At 26.8% G+C, this 12,210-nt stretch overlaps 1 long non-coding RNA gene across 1 annotated transcript in view; it reads left to right on the top strand.

Moving 5' to 3' along the window:
* The window catches only part of LOC142597547 (uncharacterized), a 32,903-nt gene extending 21,232 nt beyond the window's left edge, over positions 1 to 11,671 (top strand). Inside the window, exons 2-3 of the long non-coding RNA XR_012832250.1 lie at positions 11,137 to 11,257; positions 11,413 to 11,671. This is a non-coding gene — a long non-coding RNA (uncharacterized LOC142597547). The remainder of the gene's footprint in view (positions 1 to 11,136; positions 11,258 to 11,412) is intronic.
* The last annotated feature ends 539 nt before the right edge of the window (positions 11,672 to 12,210 follow it).

The raw sequence follows: 12,210 nt of genomic DNA, 5'->3' as shown, positions 1-12,210 counted from the left end.
TTTTTTTTTCTTTCTCAAGAAAGAATATGAATGAATGAATGAAGTTTCACAATAATAATGATCATCATTATTGATACGATGACGATAATATTGATTATATACAAATTTCTTTACAAATTCTTTTTTTTTCACTTTTGATTTTTTTTTCTCATTCACTTCACTTCAATTCAATTGAATTCAATTCAATTCAATTCAATTTTTTTTTGATTCATTTTTAGTTGGATCTTTTTTCATTTCATTCATACATTTACCATTCATTTGTTGTTCAATTTAAAACATCAAGCTTTCAAAACATTGAATTTTATAAATACAAATACGAATACGAACATTTTTTCTTTTTATTCATGGTTTGATAATGAAATCATACATACGATCACAAACAAACACACACACTGACAAACACATGGAATCATCATTATCAATGATAATTTGACATGCGTAATAGTGTGATCATCATTAATCTAATTTTGTTTTTTGTTTTTTTTTTGTTACATTTCATTAAATTTTTACTTTTTTTTTGAAAAAAAACCATTCCCGTCTTTATCAACTCTGCAACAACAACAAAAAAAATTCATCCTTTTTTTTCTCCAAAATAAAAAAACAAATTGATTGGCTATTTTGATTTGCTGATCACGTTATCATCATCTTCTTTTTTTTTGTTCGTGGTTTATCAAAAGTTAAAAAAAAATAGAAGAAGAAGAAGAAGAAATTTCCTTCTTTATTTTCAATTTCCGTTGTGTGTGTGTGTGTAATTTTTTACAAATAAAATTCCACATTGATCGATTCATGTGAATCGGATAGTGTGGTGAAAATAAAAATAAAAATAAAAATTTCATAGATTCACAATCATTTTATTTTATTTATTTGATACAAAATGAAACTGAAAAAAACTAGAAAGAAAGAAAATTTCATTATTACTACTCAACTACTGATAATAAACTTTATTTTATTATCATCATTCACATCATCATCATCTAAAATAGATTGGATTTTGTTTTATTTCAGAAAAACAAAAAACAAAAAAACAATTCCGGTAATGGTCATGGATTTTTTCTTTTTTTTTTTTTTTGGTTCGTTTTTTTTTTCGTTGATTATTAATGACAGCTTGATACAATTTCTCTTCATCATCATCATCATCATTGTCAACAAAACAATAGCAACAAAAATGTTTTATAAATAAACTACAAAATTTAAGTGCAAAGTTTTTTTTTCTGATTCTGTTTCTGAAAATTTTTTTTTTGGTGAAAATCCTTTTTTTTTCTTTTTTTTTTGGTCTACATTCACACTACTTGAAATGAAAGATTTTGTTTTCAATTTTTTTTTTATTTTTCTCGTTTGTCACCCACCCATAAACACATACACACACACCCACACATTAAATATCATTATTATTATTATCATCATCATCATTCGTGTTACATTTTTTTTCTCTCCAGAAAATCTTTCTTTGTTGTTGATTAGAGACAAGAACAAAAAAAAAATCCGATTCTATTGTTGTTTATTCTATATATATATATGCCGACGCTAACAAAAGAAAAAAGAATTATCAATTCATTTAAATGAAGAATACAACGAAAGAGAAAAACAACGATTTTAATGCAAATGATGGATTTGAACCGCTAATGTGTTTGCTCATTTAAGATTTTTAACAATGGAGATTCTCACGAACATACACAACACACACACACACACACATGAAGAGAGATTCAAAACTGAAAAAAAACGAATTTTTTTTTCTCTTAAAATTAAATCCAGCTTGGAATAAAAAAAAAAAAAATTATTCTCATCAATCATACCAGCCACATCTATTTTTATACATATACATATATGGTTAACAAAGCTGTGTGGCTTGTGTACATTCTATTTTCTATTCTTGTCTTTCTTCTTTTTTTTTTGTTTTTGTTTCACTCATTCGTTACAGACTCAATTTCTCCAATGATGGAATGTAACAAAAAAAAAATTCCTAAACTTGAGGATTAAGATAAAATGTCAATGTTTTCTCGTTATCTGTTTTTCCTCCATTTCTTCTATGTAAAACCGTTAATACACGATAACAGAAATCTTTTTATCACTTCAATAAACAGAGAAAAAAAAATTTCTTTTTTTGATCAAATTAATTTTTATTATGCAAGAAAAAAACAATGAAAAAATTGAATTTCAACATCAACCTATTTTTCAACTTGCACAGTATGTATTTATTGGATACAGAAAAAAAACACACATTACACTGGCAGAATCATCGAGCAAACAACAAAAAACTAGTGATGATAAAGAGTTGATTTTTTTTTGTTTTTTTTTTTTTTGATACTAGAATAATGTTCATGTTTTTGTTGTTGTTGTTGTTGTAAAACTAAAATACAAAATGATGAGAAAAATTAATGGTAATAATTACTTTGTGCTTATAAAACAAGGCTAGAATCCAGAGAGAGAGAGAGAGAGAGAGAGAAAAGTAGAAAACAAGTGAAATGCAAAAAAAACAACAACAACAACAACAACAAACATTATCAGTTCCGCATCACTCATATATATATATGATGATGATATCGTATAAAGTTGGACCCGTGTGAATAAAACAAAACAAAACAAAACAAAAAAAAAATTATAGATAGTGTATATGTGATGAACATGAAACACACATGCATAAAACAAAAAACTTTTTTTTCTGGCCAAAAAAAAAAAATAAATAAATACCGAAAAGTTTATGTGCAATGTAAAGTTGATTTAGGTTTTCAACAACCAAATTAACCAGCTTTTGCTAAAGTCAAGCCAAACAACAACAACAACAACAACAAAAAATAGATTTTCTGGTTACGATCAAGATATTCACTTCATCATTGTTCAGAATATATATTATATTGTGTGTGACTTTCCACCAACCATACAATGATGATTTCATGAAAAAAAAAAAAATTTTTTTTTATTTTGTTTTGTTCACACAAAGACCCAAGAGTCTGTTATTATGACCCATTATATATATATATATATTTTTTGATGATGGGGGCTGTTTCGCTTTAATAGGTCAAAATACAAAAGTGTTTTTGAAAAAGAAAAGAAAAAAAAATAGGAAATCAATTTCACTTTAAATGCATTAAGATTTTTTTTTCTCTTTCTTTTTTTTTCATTCTTTGTCTGATTTTTCAATACATAAATGATGGGAATCTATGTGTGTGTGTGTGTGTGTGTGCGTTCGTATGCATAAAAGCTCGACTGTCGTACATTATTTAAATGAATTAATAAATTCAGGATATTGATATTGCTGTGGAAAAAAAACTTGTAAACTCGAATCCTGATGATAAGGATTCTTCGTTAAATTTTTCACAACCAAAAAAAAACAAACAAACTAATCAGTTTAACATTATTGATGATGATGATAACGTTGAAGAACGTTGTGTCAGTTATTGTTTGTTTACCATTCACTATTATCATTGTTGTTCAATAAACAAATGTGATTTCTTCTAGAATCTAGATCATTGATAGCAGAACAATTAAATTTAATGATTTTAAAAAAAAAAAATTCAATCAACAAATTGATAATATATTGTAAATTAATCGATAGATTAGATAGTTAAATATTGATTGATTGAATGATTGATTGATTGATTTCAATAAATAAAATATAAATATTAAAATCACTGAAATAAAATGCTACAGAATATAATGAGTTTCATTCATTCATTCATTCATTTATTATTGATGATCATGAAGTGAAAAAAAATGAGCTTATTTTCTATGCAATTGGCGTGTTTGCCATTAGTATATATATGAATTTTAATGATAAATAATGGTACTGTAACCATTGACTAATCTAATCACTATATATATGTATTATTGATGTTGTAAACGTGTAAAACAACAAAACAAAAATCCGATAATTGTGTGATATGAAAAACAAGAATAAAGATTTATATATATGTATAATACCACATAAAACAACCTACAAATGTATAGCGCACATAAATTTTTTTTTTGCTTTGTTTTGCTGAAAATATATTTATTCATTTTTTTTTTTGCTTATTTTGCATAAACAACTGCATTATATGAATGGGTTTGTTTTTCTCCCAATTGTTATATTGTGGGTCATTCATTTTTTTTTCTCACATATGAAAAAAAAATAAAGATTTTACAGGTAATCGGATTGCTTTCCATGTATATATATGTGTGTGTGTGTGTTGTTTGAATAATTTCAACACTGAATGTTTATTATCAAAATTACCAATTGAAATTCCAGAATTTTTTTGAGATAGAAAAAAAAACAGTAAAAATCCAGCTGTTGGTGAATTCACATTCAAATCGTATAAAATTAAATATATGATGATGATGATTGTAGAAAAGAACAAATATATTAATGTATTGTGTATTTTATTTCATTTTTGTTACGATGAAAAATAAAAATCCAAAAAATATGGACCACATATTGCAATGGTTGTTGTTGTTGTTGTTGTTGTCGAGAAAAGAAAACATTAATTCATGGCTAAGCTATAATTTTACTAATATTCGACACCCACATACACACACACACACAAATGGCTCAGACAAGCATAAAAGTTGTTTGGCCAACTATTTATTTATTTATTTGGATTTGGGTACAAACCCGAATCCAGAATCCATCATTGAGAATCATTATTTTTTTTTTTTTTTTTGGTGAATTAAAATGGAAATTAATTCTGAATGAAACAACAAAGAAAACATAAAATGAATGAGAAGGAAAAAATTGTTAACAGCCTGATCAATGTTTTTAAAATCAAAAAAATGGTTTTTTAAATCGTTGATTATTGTCACATTAGTGTTGATGGTTTTTTTTTGAATTCTAAAGCCTTTTTCTCGTTGAAGTAGTCATAATATATGTGTGCGTGTGTGTAATGACCAACGATGACTATGGCCATTTTTTTTTTCTTTTTTTGACATTCAAAACATTTGGAATCAATTTGATTTGGTTGTTGTTGTTGTTTTTGTTTTTGATGCTGATTTTCATTTAATGAATGTTTTTGTTGCTTTATTTATTTATCTGCCGTTTTTTTTTTTTGCCGTTATAGTTAGCGGTCATCAGATTCGATCTAATGAAGCAAACAATCTTATATGGTGTAATCTTTTTGTTTGTTTGTATCATATACATAACACAAATAGTTGTGTTGTTATTAGTTAGAGTTTGATCACTGAAATTCTGTTGGTCAGTTTAATCTGAAGGGGATTTTTTTTTTTTGGTTTTGTTTTGTTTTCAACATTAAAAGATTTTTTTTTCTCTCAATACTGATAGATATTGCATAGCAGAGTAATGTATATATTGCTGCTGTTGTTGTTGTTGTTGTTGTTTCTCATGATTTTAACTTGAATGAATAACTTTTACATCAACATTTTCTGGAAAGCAAAAAAAAAGAAAAAAAATGACTGACTAAACAATGACTGAAATAATCAAAAAACCAAAATGAAACTAAAACTTTGGATCAATGGACATTACCACTGGATATTATGGTTGTTCGTTATATAATAATGTTGATGATGATGATAATGATTTGGTTTGTGATTTTCTGCTATTGCTCACAATTTGATCTCATACACACACACACACACACACAAACACACAGAAAAACACATCAAATATCAAAACCTAAATCAAATGGCTAAATAATACCGTAAAAGAAAGATGGAAAAAATAAAAGGAAAAAAAATCTGAACCAAAAATGGAATGAACGATATAGAGAAATACAAAAAAAAAAATTATCTCATGAATGAATAAACACACATACCAAAAACCAATCTATATATAAAAATACCGTTCAAATATTTTCATTTTCATTTTCATTCTATTTCTTGCCGAAAACATATTTGTCCAAAAAAAAGATCAGCAAATCAGTAGCAGTAGTGAATCACAATGAAAGCAAAAAAAAAATTCATTGATTGACATTCGATTCGATTCGATATATTGTTGTTGTTGTGATCATCATCATCCAAGATTTTCATCGGATTTTTTTTTGTATAGATTTGTTCGGTATTTTATTTTCGTTTTTTTTTCCACAATAATGTTAAGCATGGTGGCCCTCTGTTTTTTTTTTACTCTGGATTTGACTTTTGAACATGACGACAAACAAAACAAAAAAAAACATAACGACAAAGAAATGGATATTATATCCACAGACACACATATATGTCATTGCAATATTATCGAAGCTGTCATTTTCTGGTTATAGAATTTTATTTCTTTCTTTCTCTCACTCTCTCCCTTGTTCTATCTGTTTAAGAGATATTTGGATATATAGTGAATGGCAATGTTATTGGTCACATATAAATACAATGGATAACATCATAACAAATGTTCCGTAAAACATGAATAGATTTAAAATGCAATGGATTGTGTGTGTGCGTGTGTGGGTGTGTGTGTGTGTGTGAAACCAACGATTGAATGACACACAATCATAATGATGATGATGATGATGAAAATAAAATTGAATACATTACCCAACAAGAATATCAAAATTTTGTGGTTTTTTTTTGTACTAGCAAATAAAAATGATAATAATAATAACAGTAGTAGTGGTTGTGATGAAAAAAAAATGAATGAATTTAAAATGGTTGATGATCGATATCATCATCATCGTCATCATCATCATCATCATCATCATTGGCGAGAGAATATCCACATAGAATATATTTCTTTTTTTTATGGTTTTTAAGATTTTTTTTTCCATTTCATATTTGTTAGTCACTGATTCTTGATTGTTGTTCTTGATCTTCTAGATTTGAGAAATGAACGTGATTTTTATCCTATCCAGTAGCCTTTCTCTCTTCTATTTCTACGAAAAAAAAATAAATAAACAATAATCATCATCAATGAGCAAGATTGAAAATCATTTTCCATTTTCTTTGCTACTACTGCTGTTTTTTTTTCTTTTATGATTTTGACAATTTTTTTTTTCGCTGGACATTTTTCCCATTTCATTGCTTGTTTTTTTCCTCTTGTTTGGAAAAAAACATGGACAAGCTATGGGCAAAATTGTATAATAACAAGAATGGCAAAAACGATTCTCAAATAGATTGATTCTGTTGAATATATCGAGAAACACCAAACGAAAGAAAAAAAAATCTGATCAACAATAAAAGTAATCAAAAAAAAAAATCGGATGAACCATTTTTATAGCGATAAAAATAAAAAAAAAATTATCATAAAATAATGAAATGCGCAATTTATCCAATAAAGTTAGCCAATGAAACTCATGGTAGACCAAAAAAAAAAGAGAATCAAAACAACAATAACAATAACAACTAATAATCATGATTGGTCATTTTCATGCGCAAAAACAATTTTTTTTCCATCATGTTTGTCCGTTGGTGTGTTTATAAACAACCAAAATAAAAATGAAATGATGATGATGATGATATTCTGTCTTACCACGCTATGATTCGATCAAACAAAAAGGTTAATTGACTAACAATTTTGTTTGTTTTTTTTCTCATTTTTCATCATTGTCATTGTCAAATGTGGAACAAAAAAAAAATAACATGATTCTCATTCGATTCTGATGAAATTTTTTTTTTTTTTGAAACAATTGAATTTCAGAAAGAAAAATTGTTTGGTTTCTTGTTCATTTCCACTGCTGCTGTTGTTGTTGTTGTTGTTGATCATTATTTTTTTTGTAATTATTATTGGAAATAGATTGGTGATTGACTAAACGGCTGTCATCATCATCATCATCATTGTTGTTGTTGTTGTTGTTGTTGTCTCAAGAATATTACTACGACGTGAAACCAAAAAATAATTCTTATTACATTGCATTTTGAAGGTTTATGGAGTGGGTGGAAGAAACCATCCAAATAATGTACTGCAATAGTTTGTGCATGTACCAGAACAACAACAGCAACAACAACAAAGTTACATAAAAATGATAAAATGATTGATCGATTGAAATTTTTTTTCGCTGTTGTTGTTGTTGTTCACTCGATAGATTTGAACCTAGTGAGCAAAGAAAAAAAAAAACTTTTAGCCTCATTTTTTTTTGAAAACGATGATGATGATACACATTGTGATGATGTAGAACGAAAAAAAAACAATGCCGCCGTGTGGTTTAATATTGAATCGATATACATTGAAATGAAATTGATTTGAAATTTTTTTTTCGTTTTTGTTTTTTGTAACTGCATGCATTCATGATGATGAATACCTATGTGGAATATTGTCGGTTTTTTTTGCTTCTAGTAATCGAATTTGAAAAATGAAATGAAAAAAAAAATCTCTGCCAAGAATAAAAAAATTAACTCAATAATTGATCGATAAATTTTCGTTCGATTTATCGGAATTTTTTTTTTTTTTTTTTGAAGACAAAACAAAATCATCAGTATCCATACACTTCATATATTCTTTTTTTTTGGTGTCTAAAAACATTAACAATGATGATGATGATGGTGATGATTACAAGACTATATGTGTGTTCATTCAAGATTTGGATTTACAATTACGATGTGTGTGTGTGTGTGTGTTCGTGTTATTACCTAACAAGAGAGTGGAATGTGTTCTTGTTATATTTTTTTTTCTCACTCTAAATTCCATCAATAAACCGGAATTGGGTGTTAAACAACATGAACAACCTACACCATTCAATGGTGATGATGATGATGATGATGATGAACATGAACAGAATTTTGAATTGGTCTCTTCACACACACACACACACATTACACACCATAAGCCGTATATTATATAATGTTTTGATTTCTAATGTTCAAATCATTCTCAAACATCCAAAAACAATCCCATTTTCATTTCATTTCATCTCATCTCATCTTCATCTTCATCTTCGTCTTTTTCTTCAGACAGGACCAAATAATAATAGAATGAGAATGAAAATAAAAATGAAACTAGGAAAAAAACACACACACACACAGTATACACTCGTGTATAGAATTCTTCAATTTAAATCTAATTCTTATATTACTATGGGTTACGATGTAAAATGAAGAAAAAAATTTTTCGATTACTTCAATTTTTTTTGTTGTTTTGGCATCTCTTTTTCTAATTCTTTCTCTCTCTCTCTCTCTCCCACATCATCATTCGCGTGTCGGAATCAAATGTTTCACTATGGTGTGTATGTGTGTATTTGTGTGTGTGTGTCCGTGTCATTGCAATTTGTCTGTTTTTTGGTGCAATTTGTAACTGAACGAAAAATTTCCAACAAAATAAAAGAAAAAAAGTTCATTTTCCAATATGATACAATTCAACAAACAAACAAAAAAAAAACGCCCCTTACATCATCTATATGAGCAAAAAACAATAGTGAGTGTGCTGTTTTTTGTGTTCAAATTGTATTACTCGATTACATCATCAACAAAATATAATTGTTTTTGCCTTTTATGTGTGCGTGTGCGTGTGTGTGTGTGTGTGTGTGTGTGTATTGTGACGAGCACATCAGATTTAGATTAGTGAATACTTATGTAATAGCATCAAATGGCGTCGAAAAGATAAATAAAATCTGTAGATTTTTTTTTGTTTTGTTTTGTTTTTGTTTTAATGTAAAATAAAGATCACATTCTATTTGATGATGATGATGATGATGAAAAAAATAATGTTGTGATTCTTTTCTTTTTTTTTTGTTTTCGTTCATCGTTTAATTCGAATCCGTTCGTCATCATTCATTATTATTCAAATAACAAAAAACAGAGCCTTACATTTTGTTTCATACATTGGGATTTTCAAACAAAAGATTTTATATTTTGTAACAAAAAAAAAAAAAAAAAAATTTCACTTTTGCTTTGCACACGGTGTGGTACAGCTTTTCAACAGCAAATACCAAATTTTTTTTTTCTTTGAAAAACACAAAAATAAACACTAAATTCTCCTTTTAACTTATTCTTCTTGCATTATTACTGCTATTAGATCTTTAGATTTCAGGAATAAAATGATTTCATTATTAATTCATGGGATTAGAGATGAAAGAAAAAAAAATGAAACCAAAGAATTGAAATTTGGTTTTCTTTTTTCTTAAGAATTTCATGTTTTTCCATGTAAAAAGAAAACACAATATTTCTTCATTCTTTTTTTCTTGTCAATAAGATTCTAAAGATTTTAGAAGACCACGGGATTGAAGTTGACAAACCTTAAAAATGATGAAACAAGTTTAGTGGGTTTCAAAAGCCAAAAATAAATATTTCATTGGTGAAAAAAACAAACAAGCAAACAAACAGTGATTTCATTATTAACTGTAATCATAATTGACTGATTAATAATAACGGTAATAGTTAAGGAAAACCAGAAAAAAACCCATAGAATTCAATGATTTGTAACAGATTTTTTTTTGTTTTAGTCAAATCTTTGGCTTTTCATCTTTTGACTTTTGATTTTTTTTTTTGGTTACTTCAATAATCACCATTGTGACAAATACATTGAACGTTTTTTTTGCACACTTCCAGAATTCAATAAAAGTCTGATAATGATTCTTTGAAACGTTTGTTTTTTTCCCCAATACAATAGCTATAATTAAATTTTTGCTTATCTAAGCATCATTTTTGTTCGGTTTACCCTTATCATTGATCTGTTTTTTCCCCCACCCCCCATAACTTTCATCATGTCAATAATGAATCTATGAGCTTATTTGGTATCATTTCTTCTTCTTTTTTTCAAGCTTTTCAAGCTTTTTTTCCACGATGATTCTTCAAATAATTTGCCATTTGTTATCGAATTTTTTTTTGTCACAGTGAGCAAAAAAAAATAATTTTTAAATGAAAAAAAAACGAAAAATTTTCCATCAGATTCCGGAATTAAATGATGCCTCAATTGGATAGGATTTTGTTTTGTGCACGATTTCGATTATTTTTTTTTCTCTCTCTCTCTCTCTCTCTCTTTCAAACCATCAAACAAACAACCAAAATCAGTTATTTTTCTCTCATTCCAGGCATGATCATCATGGTTTGAATTCTTATCTATTGGGATTTTTTTTTACTCTCAATTAACAGACATTTATTTGTTGTTGATAATGATGAAACAATACAAAAATTGATAATGATTTTTTTTCTCACTTCAAGATTCAATTACACAAAAATAAACAATTTTAATCCATAAAGATTATATATCAATCGCCTGTTGATTATATTACAGATTCTTAATAATGAAATTTTGTGTTTGATTTGTTTTTTTTTTCGTTATTGCTTTAGATTGAAATACCATGATTGCTGTTGTTGAAGTATACCAAGTATTGCCGTTTTTGGTGGATTTTTTATTTTGTCCTCAACATTTGAATATTATTACGAATTTTTTTCTTTTTTTGTTAAATGTGTAAGTACAAATTATGTAATCAGATGAATTTGTTTTTATAGATTCGATTGAATAATTCAATGGTTTCATCGTTATTGATTTAATTTGTTTCTGTTTCTGTTTGTGTGTGTGTGTTTTTTTTTTTTTTTTTTGGTTGTTGCTCATTTTTTTTTCAGCATATTTCTACACCTCATCTACCCAGCACGATTGATGATTGCTCAAAAATCAAATTTAATTTTGTGATCAATGATGAATCAATATGCGAAAATATAAAAGTTAAGAAGAAAAAAAACAAAAACAAAAAAAAGAAACTTGAAGAAAATCCCTAGTGGTAACTATATTATTATCATCATCATCATCATCATCATCATCATAATCATCATTGAGAAATGATAAAATTCATTTACATAATATTGTCGTCAGTACTTTTTTATATACACGTAAACACACACACACACAAAAACAAATGCGCATATCTTGCATAATAATATCAATCAAAATTGAAAATTCAATTCAACGTGTATGTACATGAACCAACACAACAAACGAACGATAATCGATATACGTGATTTTCATATATTGTATAATATAAATTAATGATTGACGACATTATATGATGATGATGATGATGAAAAAAAAAAATAAACCATGGTCTATATATTACATTATACATACATACATGAATATATCAACAACAGAATATCATCATCATCATATATATATATGAATCAATAAATTTGATACCATTTTCATTATAATAATTAGTTAATAAAATTTTGTTAATCATAAATTACACAATATTAATAAACAAATGATAATGATCACATGATCTAGTCAATAGTTAGTTCTTTAAGCCAATACCATCATCATTATTATTAACAACAACAGAATAAACAAACAAACAGAATAAAAATTTGCAGAAAATTCACATATATACAACAAATTCTGAACAAAAAAAAAAATATCACTGTGAT

This window comes from Dermatophagoides farinae, chromosome 5 (genome assembly GCF_024713945.1).
Source record: "Dermatophagoides farinae isolate YC_2012a chromosome 5, ASM2471394v1, whole genome shotgun sequence".
NCBI lineage: Eukaryota > Metazoa > Arthropoda > Arachnida > Sarcoptiformes > Pyroglyphidae > Dermatophagoides > Dermatophagoides farinae.
Note: the sequence above shows the minus strand (reverse complement) of the source record. Positions and strands in the feature narration are given on the sequence as shown.